The sequence below is a fragment of the Vicia villosa genome, linkage group LG3, assembly GCF_029867415.1.
Source record: "Vicia villosa cultivar HV-30 ecotype Madison, WI linkage group LG3, Vvil1.0, whole genome shotgun sequence".
Taxonomy (NCBI): domain Eukaryota; kingdom Viridiplantae; phylum Streptophyta; class Magnoliopsida; order Fabales; family Fabaceae; genus Vicia; species Vicia villosa.
This window is the reverse complement of record NC_081182.1, coordinates 175,025,594-175,042,588: the sequence shown is the minus strand read 5'-3', so window position 1 is coordinate 175,042,588 and position 16,995 is coordinate 175,025,594.

The window sequence follows — 16,995 nt, the reverse complement described above, 5'->3', positions numbered from 1 at the left end:
TTCTAAGTCTTAAAGTTGTCATGGTTTCTACCTAATGGTTAGGAGCAAAAAGCGGCATGAAAATATAAGCGTAAGCGGAGATCGAAATTACAAGTAAAAATACAAGTAAATAACGATACAAAAATTAGTGTAAAGTGGCTAACATAAACACTTGAAAATATGGTACAAGACATGAAAGCGAACGATGCAAAAAATAGTACAAAATCGAATTTAAAGGACTATTTATTTTTTTATGGTTTTTTATGACAAAGTACATGATTTTAATCAAGCAAGCGAATTAAAAATACAAGCCTAAACTAATATTTTTGTTGATTATTTTTTATATGTCAAAAAATTATGTATTGAAGTCTAAAATTAGTAGGAGAAAATAGTATTTTATCGCCTAAAAGGAATTGGTAAAAAAAACTAATCAAACCTAAATAAAGATATAAACAGGGGGGTGAACAGTGAAAATGGGATTGTTAAGAGTAACTGGGCGCAGGGCCCAACCAGGATAGCCCAACAGAGTTTTTGTTACGGATTTTCCTTACAGTCTGAAAACTGAGTGTGACATTGGGCTTAAAGGGGTGAGATGAGTATTTCGTAACAGGCCCATAGGAATATTGTCTGATCCATCCTTAGTCCAGATTATCAATTTCCTAATCAGATTTTGTTAATCTCTAATCTCTAATCTCAATTAAACCAGAAATTATGCTAATCAATTTATCAATTAATCTAATTAATTACATTAAAAACAATTAACAACAATAAGATTTACATGAAATACTCAAAAGAGGATTAGGGTTTAGTTCGTGTGACCTTTCAGCTTTCACGTTCCCCTTTCCCTCTCCTCAATCATGCGAACAACGGCGCGGTGAGTCTCCGCTTCTTCGATCAAACTTCCGCCGCCGTCAAGACTCTTTACCTCAACCTCCCTTGTTCGTATCTCATCTCTCGTATCTCACCCCTTTCGCTCGATTTCGATTCCAGACTAAACTCGTCTCACTCCCTCACTCTTGACGAAGACGAAGAAAAAGGATTCGAGAAATTCTTCAGCTCGGTACTCTCAGTTCCTTCGTTCCTCTTCTTTCTTGATTTTCGTTTTGCACTTCTGAATCGGTGTCGCGATGATGTTTGATGAACATCTTTATTTGCAGAGAATGAAATGAGGATAATTGATGTGGATGCATAATTGATTCAAAGGTGATGAGGATTCTCAGATGATGATTGAGGCTGCGTGAAGATGATTGGAGATTGAAGAATTGTTTCTGTTTCTTGTTTTCAGATTCTTGTTGATTGATGATGGTTAAGGACGAATTGAAGATGACGAAAAGAAAGATGGTGGAGAAGTGAAGATTGCCGAGAGTGATGAAGTGAATTGGGGATGGTGAATGGTGGTCGTGAAGTGGAGAACTGGTGAAGAGTGTGAATGTGGATGAAGATGGTGGAGTTGTGGTATGATGAATCGAGAGCAGAGAGATGAAGTGTGATGAATTATGAAAAATGGTGGAGAAGATGAGAAATGGAGATGAAGGAAAAATGGAGGAGAGACCCGAAACAGAGTGATGAAGATGATATATATAAGGTTCGTATCCCTTCTCCTTCTCTCTTTGTTTTTCTCTTGAATCCCTTTGTAACTGTTTTGAGGTCAGTTCTGTTATTCTGTTAGTGATGTTGAGAGGTTAGTTAGGTTGTTGAAAGTTAGTTAGAGATTGGTTGGAATCGTTTTTCTGTTATAAGGTGGTTAATAGTTAGGAAGTTTCTGTTGGATAGTTATAGGGATGAAATATGTTAGCCTTTGCTTGAAAAAGTCAGTTTACCAAACTGTTAAATGGTTACAAAGTTGGTTAGAAATTAAAGAAAATGTTAGTTACGAATGGGAATTAAGTTCTGTTAAAGTTAGTTAGGGAATTCTGTTCAAACTGAAACTGAGTTAGCAAATGGCTTAAAACCGAAAGAGTCAATTGGTAGGATGTTTAACTGGGTTGGTTATGGTTTAAAGGTTGCATAGAATTGAATCAATGGCATGATTTGAAGTGTGTTACTTGCTGAATTTTGAGGATCAATTTGTTTTAAAATCTGAATATGGATGTTGGCTGTTGGTAGTTAGGGATGAACCTGACTTTTGCGTTTGTGGTTGATTTGATCTGAACTTGTTGTTGTATATGCAGGCAGTACATGACATAGATTATTCACTTGGATTAATATAAATCTGCCATTGTTTTATTCTGACAGGTTTGAACAGGTGCGGAGCGTTGAATGATAGAATGCGGGTGTTCGAAATGGCTACATGATACAAGTGGTGGGGGTCAAAGATGAAGAGCAATTGAAGATTAATACAGGGAATAGATTTAGGACAATGGTGTAGGAACTGTTTTGGTTTTGCTATCACTATGGTCAGCTGCACCCTGTTAATAATTAGGAAAATTGTTGGCTGCTGCAAGTTTGAGTGTGTATTATATGGTATGTAACTCGTGTTTGATATTGTGAATGAAATGCACTAGACAGTGTATGGAGCATAATGCAGTTGATTATGTAATGAAAGTTGAAACTGTATTGATGCACCATGTGATGTAACTCAGTCAGGTCTTGAAAATATGATTACACTTGATAATAGGATTTGTGTAGTTTGACTTTAAAATGTAACACCATCAGTTTGAATGAATCTTGTGCCCCTTTGAAATTGGTCTTGAATTTGTAATAGCTTGAATGTAATAGTTCTTGTATAGATCATGACTTTCTTGGAAATGAGATATTGGCTTTGTGGCTTGTAACTCGAATTGTAGGTAGATCCATATAAATTGCATTTTTTTATTAACAAGAGTCGGGTTTTAATGCCGCGGTCAAGCTCACGTCCATAGATAATTAGATTCACGAATTTGATTGGACAACCGTGAATCAAGTAGCTTTGATAAAGAAATTTGAATCAATGCCCCAAATTCAACTTTAAATCAGCAGGATCTCAATTTTTCAAATCAGGTTAACTTGCTTGATAAGCAACATATGATTGAAAGAATAATTATCGATTCCATAGCAATACTTTGAAGAATCTTTGGAGATGAATCAAACTTGAAGTATAGAAATAATGAAAACCTAAAGTCCATCCTCCAAATGAACTCCAAGCCCACCTGAGTGATGATCCGAGAACTTTATCCTTCCACGAGATACGCACTTAATGTCTTTTTCTTAGAGATCTTGATGAAAATGCTTATTGTAGCTTGATAACCTTAAATGAAGAGGAGAGTCTCAAAATCATAAAGAAGCCCTTATTACTAAGATCCTTGATCCCAATGCCAAGTTATTAAATAAATGAATGTATGATGATGCAATGACCTGATGGAGAATATGCAAATGGAGGCATCACTTAAGCCGATTAGAAAAAAATCAGATGGGCAAATTTTGGGGTGCAACAAGGAGTACTCTCGTCTGATTGGAATACCCGTGTACGCGCAAGATCCGTACTCCGGTTTGGAAAAGAATCCTGATGACGTTATCATTGCTGCAACTACTCCTTTGAACGTAGTCGACATCAGAACTCATATGGTGAGTAGAGGAGGAATTCAAGGATTGCCCTCCAAATTCCTGTTTGATCAAGCTCGGTACTTCGTCAGCATCCAAGATATGAATGCTTTTGAGGAAATCTTGGCTTTGCTTATCTACGGATTGTTTTTGTTCCCTAACATTAACGATTTCGTCGACATCAACGCAATTAAGATCTTCTTGATTGGAAATCCAGTTCCAACCTTGCTTGCGGATGCTTATCACTCTGTGCATTCAAGAAACCTGCAGCGAGGAGGATTAATCACATGCTGCGTACCGTTGTTATACGAATGGTTCGTTTCGCACCTGCCGAAGTCTAGCACTTTCTGGAACATGAGGGATGGCCTTTACTGGTCACAGAAAATCATGTCTCTCACTCATACGGACATTGAGTGGTGTAGTCCTGACAACGACGAAACCAAGATCATCTTCAGTTGCGGAAGTTTTCCCAACGTACCCCTTATTGGAACTAAGGGAGGAATTAGTTACAATCCAGCTTTAGCCCGTCGTCAATACGGATATCCCATGAAAAATATACCAAGTAACATCCAATTGGAGGGTCTGTTCTTCAAGAACATCGACGATCATGGCAACATGCTGAAGAAGGAAATTGTCCAAGCCTGGCGTCTTGTTCACAGCAAAGGGAGAAGATTGTTAGGAAAACATCTTTGCATCTCCCTGGATCCTTACCTTCAATGGGTACGCGTCAGAGCATTCAAGCTCAGGATGCCATATCAACATCAAGAACCTATTCCCCTAAGGGAACCAATTTACCTTTTCTCCACCGATGTTGAAAAATTACAAGCGGCATTAAACAAGGTATGCCAAGAAAGGAATGCTTGGAGGAACAAGTATCGAATTGTCAACATGGAAAACGTTGAGATTCATAACATCCTAAGAAGGAAGGATGAGTTACTTGAAGTGCTCGATCGACAAGTGACACAATCATCACTTTCTCATCATATCCCTCCTGCTTCCTGGATCATCGATCAGCTCACGTCAGAGAACGCTCAGCTCAAGAAACAGAAGAAGATGTTAGAACGTGAAGTCGGCTCTTCGTCAAAGTTTTAGAGTCCTTTCTCTCAGTTTCTCTGTATTTCCATTTTCAAAGTGTGTAAAAACGGCGTTTTCGCTTAATTAATAAAGTTTGATGTTTCATAACGTAATTATGGTGTTTCCTTGAAAAATAATAACTTAATTGCATATCATGCATCGCTTTAGTCGTACGCACTGACACGAGAATTGTCGCAGATCTAAGAGTTACTTTCCTTTCTCCAGAAAGAGAGGAGGAGAAGGAGGTGAACCAAGACTTTCAAGCTGTCTCATCCATACAACACTCGTTCAAGTCGCAAGAAAAGAATGGAAGACTTTGAGCAAGAGAATGAAGAACTCAGGGAAGAGATTAATACTCTCAAAGGTACTGTTGAAAGACTCAATAGTATGGTGGAAGCCCTGGTAGTTGCGCAGAATCGACCAACGCCAGAAGAACCACAAAGGACTGTGGTTTCCGAGATTGTTTCTACTCCTATTCCTCAGTATACCATGCCTCCTGATCGACCTTGGGGCATGCCGTATAACTTTACTCCAGAAGGGTACATACCTCCAGCTTCTGAAGCTCCAAAAGTCACCATGGATATGCGTCCACCGGAGGGTTACAAACCTCTGGAAATTGAAGTTCCAAGAGCAACGGCAATGGGTTTCGCACAACAGAATGCTGAGATTCCAAGATCTGCTGTCATGGCTTCTCCACAGCCCATTATGCATACTTTTCCCCCGCAGGGCGGACAAGTATATCATCACGCTCCAAGTGAGGATGCTAGCGTGTATGAAAGATTGGACGAGTTCCAAGAACAGTTTCTGCAAATGCAGAAGGAACTCAAGACTCTCCGAGGACAAGATCTATTTGGAAAGAATGCTGCAGACCTCTGTCTGGTTCCAAATGTTAAGATTCCTCACAAATTCAAAGTACCAGATTTCGAGAAGTACAAAGGGAATTCATGCCCACAAAGTCATCTTGTGATGTACGCTCGAAGAATGTCAACTCAGACTGATAATCAACAATTGCTCATTCATTATTTTCAAGACAGCCTGACTGGTGCTGCACTCAAATGGTACATGAACTTGGACAGTTCAGAGATTCGTACTTTTCGAGACCTCGGAGAGGCCTTCGTCAAACAGTATAAGTACAATCTGGATATGGCTCCCGACAGAGATCAACTCCGAGCCATGACTCAAAAGGATAGAGAAAGCTTCAAGGAATACGCTCAGAGATGGCGTGAAGTTGCTGCTCAAATTTGTCCACCACTTGAAGAGAAAGAAATGACAAAAATCTATCTCAAAACTTTAAGTCCATTTTACTACGGACGAATGGTTGCAAGTGCACCAAATGACTTTACCGAGATGGTAAACATGGGTGTACGTTTAGAAGAAGCAGTTCGAGAAGGACGCTTGAGCAAAGAACCAGAATCTTCTGTTGGTCCAAGGAAGTATGGAAGTTCTTTCCAGAAGAAAAAGGATCAAGATGTCAGCAATGTCTTGCACAAAATCAAGAAGAAATTCCAACCTCAAGTTGCAACAATAACTCCGGTTGTTAACTCAGCGCCAGCTTATCAACCTCAGGTCTCGCAACAACAAATTCAACAAAGGTCGCAGCAACCTCAGCAGCAGGTTCGACCTCCAAATTATAACAATCGGGCTCTAAGGTATCCTGCCTTTGACCCCGTACCAATGCCGTATGCGGAATTGTTTCCAACATTACTGGCAAAAGGACTCATTCAGACAAGGAGTCCTCCAAATCCTACAAACAGTTCCTCACCATGGTATAAGGCTGACCAATCTTGTCCCTATCATCAGGGGGCACCAGGTCACAATATTGAGAACTGTTTCCCTTTCAAGATTGACGTCCAACGATTAGTGAAGAGCGGAATGCTATCCTTCAAAGATACTAATCCAAACGTCCAAGCAAATCCTTTTCCACAGCATAAAGAAGCTTCAGTAAATCTGATAGACCAGCACCCCAATGTCATTCAAATCTACGACATTCGTCAGATAGGGGAAAATCTTGTCAGGATGCACGCTAGACAAGCTGGGTACGGTCATGTACCACCTCACAACTACTTCACATGTGAAATTTATCCGAAGAATAATCAAGGATGTGCCGTAGTTCAAGCTGCATTACAAGAACAAATGGACTTAGGATGGATTCAACATATCCGAGTCAGAACTGAACATGACATCAACATGGTTCAAGGATGTCCAGGAGAATACAAAATCTACAAAGTTGAAGACCTTGAAGGATCGGTAGTCACGTTCCACAAAACTTTAAATGGACTTGCCTACTTTGGAACAGATTTCCACGCTTACAGTAGATGCGAAATCTGTCGAAGAAATTCACGAGGATGTTTGCGTGTTCGCAACGACATTCAAAAGCTGATGGATGACAATACCATTATTGTTCTTGCCAACAGAGAAGATGATGAAGTCTTTACCGTATCTTCCCAAATTAATCAAGTTGAACCTATGCAAGTCAAGTATGATAGCAGGAAGACAGCAATTGCTCCGTTAGTCATCTACTTACCAGGTCCTGTACCGTATGAGTCCAGCAAGGCTATACCATACAAGTACAACGCTACATTCATTGAAAATGGTAAGGAAATACCATTACCGTCTGTTGTCAACATTGCTGATGTTAGTCGAGTCACCAGAAGTGGACGAGTCTTCAACAGAACAACGGAAAATGTGGAGAAACCTTCGGAGGAAGTACCACATAGGAAAGACAATCATCCGACCAATGCTGTTCAAGCGAAAGAAAATGATGAGATCTTGAAGTTAATCCAGAGGAGTGAATACAACATTGTAGATCAATTACTACATACTCCGTCTAGGATTTCTGTTCTTTCCCTGCTATTGAGTTCTGAAGCTCATAGGGAAGCTCTACAGAAAGTTTTGGAACAAGCTTTCGTAGAACCAAGTGTTACAATAAGCCAATTCAACAACATCATTGCCAACATCTCCGCCGGAACTAACCTAAGTTTATGTGACGAAGATCTTCCTGAAGAAGGAGTGGACCACAATCTTCCACTTCACATCTCAGTTGGCTGCATGGGTAATACACTCACAGGAGTCCTAATAGACAATGGATCCTCTCTCAACGTCATGCCTAAATCAACATTATCAAGATTATCTTTCGAAGATTACCCTCTAAGAAAAAGTCATGTCATCGTCAAAGCATTTGATGGATCAAGAAAGTCAGTTTTCGGAGAAGTAGATCTTCCCATAACTATTGGACCTCAGACGTTCAAAATCACTTTCCAGATTATGGACATTCCAGCACAATACAGTTGTTTGCTAGGTCACCCATGGATTCATGAGGCTGGGGCAATTACTTCAACACTTCATCAGAAACTGAAGTTCATAAGAAATGACAAATTGGTAACCGTATGTGGAGAACGAGCTCTGATCGTCAGCAACCTGTCATCATTCTCCGACATAGAACCAAAAGAAGTTGTTGGAACTAAATTCCAAGCACTTTCCTTGGACAAAGGAAAGGAGAAAGCAGCGTCTATCTCTTCATACAAAGATGCAATCCAAGTTGTAAAGGATGGCACTACCAGTGGTTGGGGGCACATTAATATTCCTACCAACAACAAGAACAGAACAGGAATTGGATTCTTTCCAACATCATCAAAAGCTATCCCAGGGATTGAGGTAGTTCTCCCAATTCAAGAGACTTTCTGCAGTGGAGGTTTTCTTCAACCTGTTCAACAAACAGTCAATACCATCGGTACGGGAAACACCGATGAAGAGGAATGGTTATCCTATCTTAACAGAGCAGGATACATCTCCCTACCAGAGTCTGAATCACCTTGCTATTATCCAACTAGAGGATCTGAAAGTAAGACTCAACCAAGCAGTGATGAAGTTACTAACAGCTTCACCACCAGAAGTCATGGTTCATCAGAAGAAGTTCCTCCTATCCCCGAAGAGACTTGGGATACATTAGGAGAACCAAGCGGAAAATTCGACTACATGGTGAAATACTCCGCTCCTGAAAGTTCAAGAATCTCTCTTGAAGACATTGTTCCAACTGGATGGAACATTGATTATGAGTACCTCTCTCAGCCAAAAGAGATGTATAACCCTTGCTATTCATCATCAGCATCTGGTGAAGTCATCATTGAGGATTATATCCCCAAGTCACCCTCCGAGGCTACGGATATAGAGTTCACATATCTAGTCAATGCCATCTTGGGAGAAGAGCAAGACCAAAATACAGAAGAGGACGATCTCAAAAGTGTCTCCGACAACGAGTCTCTCCATTCAGAAGATTGGAAGTTTCCTCAAAAGAAAAAACGACATACTCCACTTGGAAATGGGTATGCTCACACCGCTCAGTCTGCTGAAGTAGAAGAAGATCGTCTGAGTGTTGCAAAGACAGTGGTTGGTAAATCAAGACCTACCACAGGCCAGCTTAAGCCTAAGGTTCCAGATTACTTAGTGCACAATGGGGTTCGCCACTACTTGACAGCTGTTGAAGTTTCAACTGTTGTTCGCACTCCTAAGTAGGAACTTTCACCGTTATTTTGTCCTCTCACCATAGCCCAGGGTGAAGAGATGTTTCATAGGGCTTTGCATTTTACTATTTCTTAGGAAAATGTCCCTCTTTGCTTCGCCCAAAGCAATAGAGTTTTGTTTTATAGGGTCTTTGTTTCAAAAAATGACTGTCCATAAATAAAAATGTCATTCTGTTCCTTCGTTTAATTTTCCCTTTTCTTTTTTCGGAAATTGGTAATCCTAAAAAACACCTTTAAAAAACATCAAATATTCCATTAACTGCATACACCGAGTCTTCCCTCGTTGTCTAAATAAAACTTATCACACATATGCAGATTAATCATAAAATACCCCGTTGAGACGTGCAACCGTATGACTTCTCCAAGCTTTGAGTTTCCTGTATTCGAGGCAGAGGAAGAAGAAGACGAAGAAATATCAAAGGAAATTTCACGATTACTTCAACAAAAGGAAGAGGCCATTCAGCCATACAATGAGCCTCTAGAAATCATTAACCTTGGTTCCGATGGAAACAAAAAAGAGGTTAAGATTGGAGCTTCGCTCAGTTCAGAGATCAGAGAGAGTTTGATACAGCTGCTCAAAGAATTCTCAGATGTCTTCGCTTGGTCTTATCAAGATATGCCAGGGTTGGATACCAGTATAGTGGAGCATCACTTGCCATTAAAAGCAGAATGCCCTCCGGTCAAGCAAAAATTAAGAAGAACTCATCCGGAGATGGCCATGAAAATCAAAGAGGAAGTTCAAAAGCAGATCAACGCAGGTTTCCTCGTCACTTCAGAATACCCTCAGTGGTTAGCTAACATTGTTTCCGTTCCTAAGAAAGACGGAAAAGTCCGCATGTGCGTCGACTACAGAGATTTGAACAAAGCTAGCCCTAAGGATGATTTTCCTTTACCACATATTGATATGTTGGTAGACAGTACAGCAAAATCAAAAGTTTTCTCGTTCATGGACGGATTTTCAGGATATAACCAAATCAAAATGGCACCTGAAGACATGGAAAAAACAGCTTTCATCACCCCCTGGGGCACGTTCTGCTACCGTGTTATGCCTTTTGGACTAAAGAACGCAGGGGCAACTTATCAAAGGGCCATGACTACACTTTTCCACGATATGATGCATAAAGAAGTGGAAGTCTATGTGGACGACATGATTGCCAAATCAGAAAGTGAAGAAGATCACATACAGAATCTGACAAAGTTATTTCAACGCTTACGGAAGTTTCAGCTTCGCCTGAACCCCAACAAGTGCACCTTTGGTGTCTATTCAGGAAAACTCCTTGGTTTCATTGTCAGCAAACGAGGAATTGAAGTAGATCCAGACAAAGTCAAGGCAATTCAAGAAATGCCTTCGCCCAGAACCGAGAAACAAGTTAGAGGATTTCTTGGACGTCTGAATTACATCTCGAGATTCATATATCTCATGACTGCAACTTGCGCTCCTATTTTCAAACTTCTACGGAAAAATCAGAGTTGCGTCTGGACAGACGATTGTCAGAAAGCGTTCGACAGCATTAAGGAATATCTGCTCGAACCACCCATCTTGTCTCCTCCAGTGGAAGGAAGACCTTTGATAATGTACTTAACCGTCTTAGAAGATTCCATGGGTTGTGTCCTTGGACAGCAAGACGAGACAAAGAGAAAAGAGCATGCCATCTACTACCTGAGCAAGAAATTCACTGACTGTGAATCCCGCTACTCCATGCTCGAGAAGACGTGTTGTGCTTTGGCCTGGGCTGCCAAGCGTCTCCGCCAGTACATGATTCGACATACTACTTGTTTGATCTCTCATATGGATCCAATCAAGTACATCTTTGAGAAGCCTGCTTTAACCGGGAGAATTGCCCGTTGCCAGATGTTGTTATCAGAATATGACATTGAGTATCACGCACAGAAAGCCGTGAAAGGAAGCATTCTAGCTGAGCACCTGGCTCACCACCCACTCAATGGTCATGAATCAACCAGTTTCGACTTTCCGGACGAGGACGTCATGTACCTCAAGATGAAAGATTACGACGAGCCACTACCAGACGAAGGACCTGAGATAGGATCCCAGTGGGGCTTAATCTTTGACGGAGCTGTCAATGCTTATGGACGAGGAATTGGGGCAATCATTGTTACACCTCAGGGTACCCATATTCCATTTACTTCCAGATTAACTTTCAAATGCACAAACAATGAGGCCGAATATGAAGCTTGCATCATGGGTCTCGAAGAAGCCATGGATCTAAGAATCAAACACTTGGATGTATATGGAGATTCTGCTTTGGTCATCAATCAAATCAAAGGAGAATGGGAAACACGCCAACCAGGGCTAATTCCTTACAAAGACTACGCGAGAAGATTATTACCATTCTTCGACAGGGTAGATTTTCATCACATTCCTCGTGAAGAAAACAATTTGGCTGATGCATTAGCCACACTCTCTTCCATGATTAGGATAAATCATTGGAATGACATTCCTCGGATCGATGTTATGCGCCTGGATAGGCCCGCTCATGTTTTCACAGTAGAAGCAATCATCGACGACAAACCGTGGTATCACGACATCAAGAACTTTCTTCAAAAGCAAGAGTACCCTCTTGGGGCATCAAAGAAAGATAGAAAGACTCTGAGAAAGTTAGCTTGTAGATTCTTCCTGAATGAAGATGTTCTGTACAAGAGAAACTTCGACATGGTTCTGCTCAGATGCGTTGACAGAAAAGAAGCAGAAATATTCATAAGAGAAATACATGAAGGTTCCTTTGGTACTCACACCAATGGACATACCATGACAAGGAAAATACTGAGAGCAGGATATTATTGGCTGACGATGGAGTCAGATTGCTACCAGTACGCAAAGAGGTGTCACAAATGTCAGATCTACGCCGATAGAATTCATGTGCCACCATCTCTTCTCAACATACTCTCTTCCCCTTGGCCTTTCTCCATGTGGGGAATCGACATGATTGGAATGATCGAACCAAAAGCGTCCAACGGACATCGCTTCATCTTGGTAGCTATAGACTATTTCACCAAATGGGTTGAAGCAGCTTCATATGCAAACGTTACAAGACAAGTTGTCGTCAGGTTTATCAAGAATCACATCATCTGTCGCTACGGCATTCCTAGCAAGATAATCACTGACAATGGGTCAAATTTGAATAACAAAATGATGAAGGAGCTTTGTGAAGAATTCAAGATCGAACATCACAACTCATCTCCTTACAGACCGAAGATGAATGGAGCTGTAGAAGCAGCTAACAAAAACATCAAGAAAATCATTCAGAAGATGGTCATCACTTACAAAGATTGGCATGAAATGCTCCCGTATGCTCTTCATGGTTACCGTACATCAGTACGTACTTCGACTGGAGCAACTCCTTTCTCCCTTGTATATGGCATGGAGGCAGTCCTACCAATAGAGGTTGAGATTCCATCAATGAGAGTCTTGATGGAAGCAAAATTAACAGAAGCCGAGTGGTGTCAAAACAGATTCGATGAATTGAACTTAATCGAAGAAAAGCGCATGACAGCTTTATGCCACGGACAACTATATCAACAAAGAATGAAGAAAGCTTTCGACAAAAAGGTTCGACCTCGCACAATCAAAGAAGGCGACCTTGTACTCAAAAAGATTCAATCTTTTCTCACAGATTCGAGAGGGAAATGGACTCCCAATTATGACGGCCCCTACGTGGTCAAGAGAGCTTTCTCAGGAGGAGCCTTAATACTCACGACTATGGATGGAGAAGAATTCACCCGTCTTGTGAACGTCGACACAGTTAAGAAATACTTCGCCTAAATAATTAAAAGAACAGCTCGCTAAGTTGAAAACTCGCAAAGAGCGACTTAGGCAAAAAAGAGCGTCTCGGTGAATCGAAAACCCGAAAGGGCGATTCAGGCAAAAATTAGAGACATAAAAAAATATATATTAATCAATCCCGGTAGACTTAAAACCCGAAAGGGGTAGTTTACGCAAAAGTTAGGGATATATGGCAAGTAACTGTGTTCAGGACACACTTAATCATTTAAAATCCATAGAGGAGTATTCATCAGCAGTAGGTCATCTTCTACGAAGCACGAATACAGCGCAACTCGAAGTGGAAGGGAGAGATAGCGGTCGTCACGTTTCATCGTAGCCCTTTTCCCGAAAATTACCAATTTCCAACTTTGTAAATACTCCATGGAATCAAGCATTTGGCTGATTACCATTCCATATATAATAATTTGAGCCTTGTGCTTTTCCTTTGCAATCTAGTCTTATTCAGTTTCTTGAAATGCATTTTAAGTTTAAACAGTCATTTTTCTTGAAACAAATGTTTTCATAAAATAAAAATGAATTTACTTGCAAAAATAAAGGTGAAATTTCTTTCTAAGGTTTACAAACAATAGGAAGAACGCAAATAGTTGCTCTGAGAACGGTTGAGACTCCGGGAACCAAGATTTCCCCATGAGGTCGCTTTGCGAACATCTCCCGATGACGGATCGTCACTTCAATTCATATTACTTACTTCGGACAGCGGACAACTGATAACCAGATATTCCCAAGAGAGTTCGAACTACAAGAAGAGGACATCTTCTGATCAACAAGAATTCAAGTCGTATCATAGGATTTTACATCTGCGACAATTCTATTCACATTCACTTTACATTCTATCATTGTCATAATATTCATGCATACATTACATCATAATTGCATAGTCGCATCAGGCTTTGATCCTGTGAATGCCTAAGTCATTGAGGCATGAACTCGAGTTTCCCCTGCAAGTTCCGGAGAAACTTTTTCCTTCGAGACAACAGTTCATACACAAGGATCTCCCCAAGCAAGTCAACAAATGGTTGTCTCCCTCAAAGAGATAGTTTGTTCACTTTTGGAATTCCTCAGCCGAGATTCTCCTGCAGAGCGACATTCGACAGTCTTCTTCAGATAAGACAGTCTGCTTCGCATTTTGGAATTCCCTACAAATTTGGTATTTTCCCAGCAAGATCCGGAAATGCCCCTTTTTGAAAGCAATTCAGAATCTCCCAGCAAGATTGACAAATGATTCCCCCCAGCAGAATCAGTGAATGGTAGTCTTCGTCCAGAAGATAGTTCATGATCCCCAGCGGAGTCAACAAATGGTAGTCGTTCCCCAAGGAGAGACAGTTTGTTTGTTACATACTCAAGAGATCGACAAACGGCAGTTTCTTCAAACGGTTTGTCTGTTTCTGGGATGCTTAGTTCCCCACAGAGTCGATGAATGGTAGTTTTCCTCTTAGGAAAACAGTTTGTTGATTCCCCAGGCACCAGTCGACGAATGGCAGTTTTCACCCCGAAGACAGTTCGTCCGCCTTCAAACAAAGTCATTAGCCCCTCAAAAGAGCGCGGGCCCATATGACGATCTTTCAAAGATGCCAAGTCAAAAGGGAAGATGGTGAAGTTTCTTTATTACCGTCAAATGGTATCTCATCTCCAAGTGCTGATGAGAAGTTTGATGAGGAAACAAACCTTGAAGTTTCTTTATTACCGTCAAATGGTATCTCATCTCCAAGTGCTGATGAGAAGTTTGATGAGGAAACAAACCTTTGAAGTTTCTTTATTTACCGTCAAATGGTATCTCATCTCCAAGTGCTGATGAGAAGTTTGATGAGGAAACAGACCTTTTGGAAATTTTCTCTTTATCTGAGATATTGTCCAAACACAACTAAGACCAGTTTCGAGATATGGACATCCGGAACAAGGGGGAGGTTGTTTACCTTTTTCTAAGTATCAACACTTAGTTAAAGAAGATGGATTGCGCATCCTACACTGCCATCCATTCGCCAGAATCCACATCAAGTATTTCTGCAGGAGTTTGTCTCCTCATCCCCCGCCAAGTGCGACAACGGGATCAAGTCATGCAAAGTTTTATCAATTACAACATCTCAGGAGCGCCCAAAATCCGGGCATTCCTCGATATTTAAGTCTCTTTTACGCAGGAGAGATCGAGATATCAATCTCTCTCCCTCCGGATAAAAGAAACTTAAATAGGGGCATCTGTCATACCCTAATTTTTGACCCCCCCTGAGATGACATATCTTCAGGATTTTCATCAAGTCAGAGTAAGTACCTAGAACAGTCTGACATTCAATCGAGGGTGTTCAAAGACAGGAAAACTCAGGCAAAGGATCAATCAATAGGAGGATTAGTCTCTAATACAATCATAAGACTCAAGAGCTTCATTATTTCACCTATGATTGATTAGACACCCAGTCATATAAGTACAGAATTACTCAGATCCACAAACTAGGGTTTTGAGCCTTATCAAGGACTAAAATCAGGGATCACCTTTGGGAAACCATAAAAAGCCCTAGGGAATCATTCAAAGACATCAATCATCTTCAAATAACTCATATGACAAGATCCACTGGACATCACACCTCATTTCAAAGTCTACAGTCATTATTTTCATCTGGTCGACAATTAGGGTTTTTGACCTAATTCACCAAGATAGTTGACTTTTAATCAGGGCATGAATCCAAAACTCAAGACATGATTCAAGAATCTCTACTACCTCAATATAATCCATTTACATCATTCATTTGAGGAAAAGATCTTGATTCTACACAAAAGTCCAAAATCTCACCTTATCTGGAAAAAGTCAACTGTATAGGATCACCATTGACTTTTGAGATCTTTGGTCAAAAAATGACTTTCAAGGATCAATATCATCAATATATGGATGGTAAAGTCATTTGACCAAAGAAATTCAAAGAAATTCATCAAGGAGCAAAAAGTCGGGAATTAGGGTTTTTTAAGGCATGGTGAGAACTCAAAATTTCACCTACACAACTCAAAAAACTTCCAACATGAAAGTTGTAGATCTTGCAAAATAAAACAACATCTCACATAAGAACTTTTTTCAAAAGATCAACCATTTAAGGGTTTTGAAAATTTTGAAGTTTTAGGTCATAAACACTTAGAAAATTTTCTAAGTGTTTTAACCTAGTTTTCATCCAACTTTGGGCTCATTTTTCACAAATTTCCCAAATGATTCTGAAGAAGACATAAACTAATGATTTGAAGTAGATGTTTAGGGCTTTCCAAATTGTGTTCAACCTTCTCCAAATTCAATTTGAGCTAAGAGTTATGCTTGTTCAAAGTTGGCCTCATGAAGTAAAATTATAGGTCATGCATCATTTTTGAACTTTGAAATTTTGTGCACATGACCTCAATTATGGATGCTACACGACCCATAACATATCTGAAACAATGCCATGCATTCATTTTCACCATGCCATAAGGATTGAAGAAGATTCTAAAAACAAGAACATGTGATTATGTAATGATTACATTTGTGAATTTATGGCAAATTGATGAATCACCCAAGGAATCTTCTCACCAACCAATTAGAGCTCATTTCTGGCTCAGAATTGTCCCCTAAGATCAAGCAAAATCGAGGGCTAGGGGATTGATCAAATGGAATCAAAATTCTCATCATTGCATAAGAGATATTTGCAAACTTCCTTCATGCTTAAGAAACCAAACTTCTTTCACTAAGCAAGCTCACTACACACAATTACTCTGAACCAATTGTCTATAAATAGAGGGCTCTTTCTCATTCAGAAAACACACCAAAGCAACAGAATTCTTGCTTTCTCTTTTCTTTCTTCATACTTAGTTTTTTCAAAGGTCCTTTGGCAAGAAGACTCGGATTCTTCAAACCAAAGCTCTCTCTTTGAAAATAAGTATTCAAACACATTGAGGGAGGCATTTGGAGGTGATCCAAACCTCTGGAACACTGCTGGGCGTGGAGAATCATCATCTCCACCTCTCATTTGGAGCACTTGCAGTTGGAGGACCACAGAACAATTCAGGAGGTTTCAAGCCAAGCCAATCATCCAGGCACACTCCTCAGGTCATAGTGAAGCTAACCAGATGGCTGCAGCTCATCTGTAACTCCAA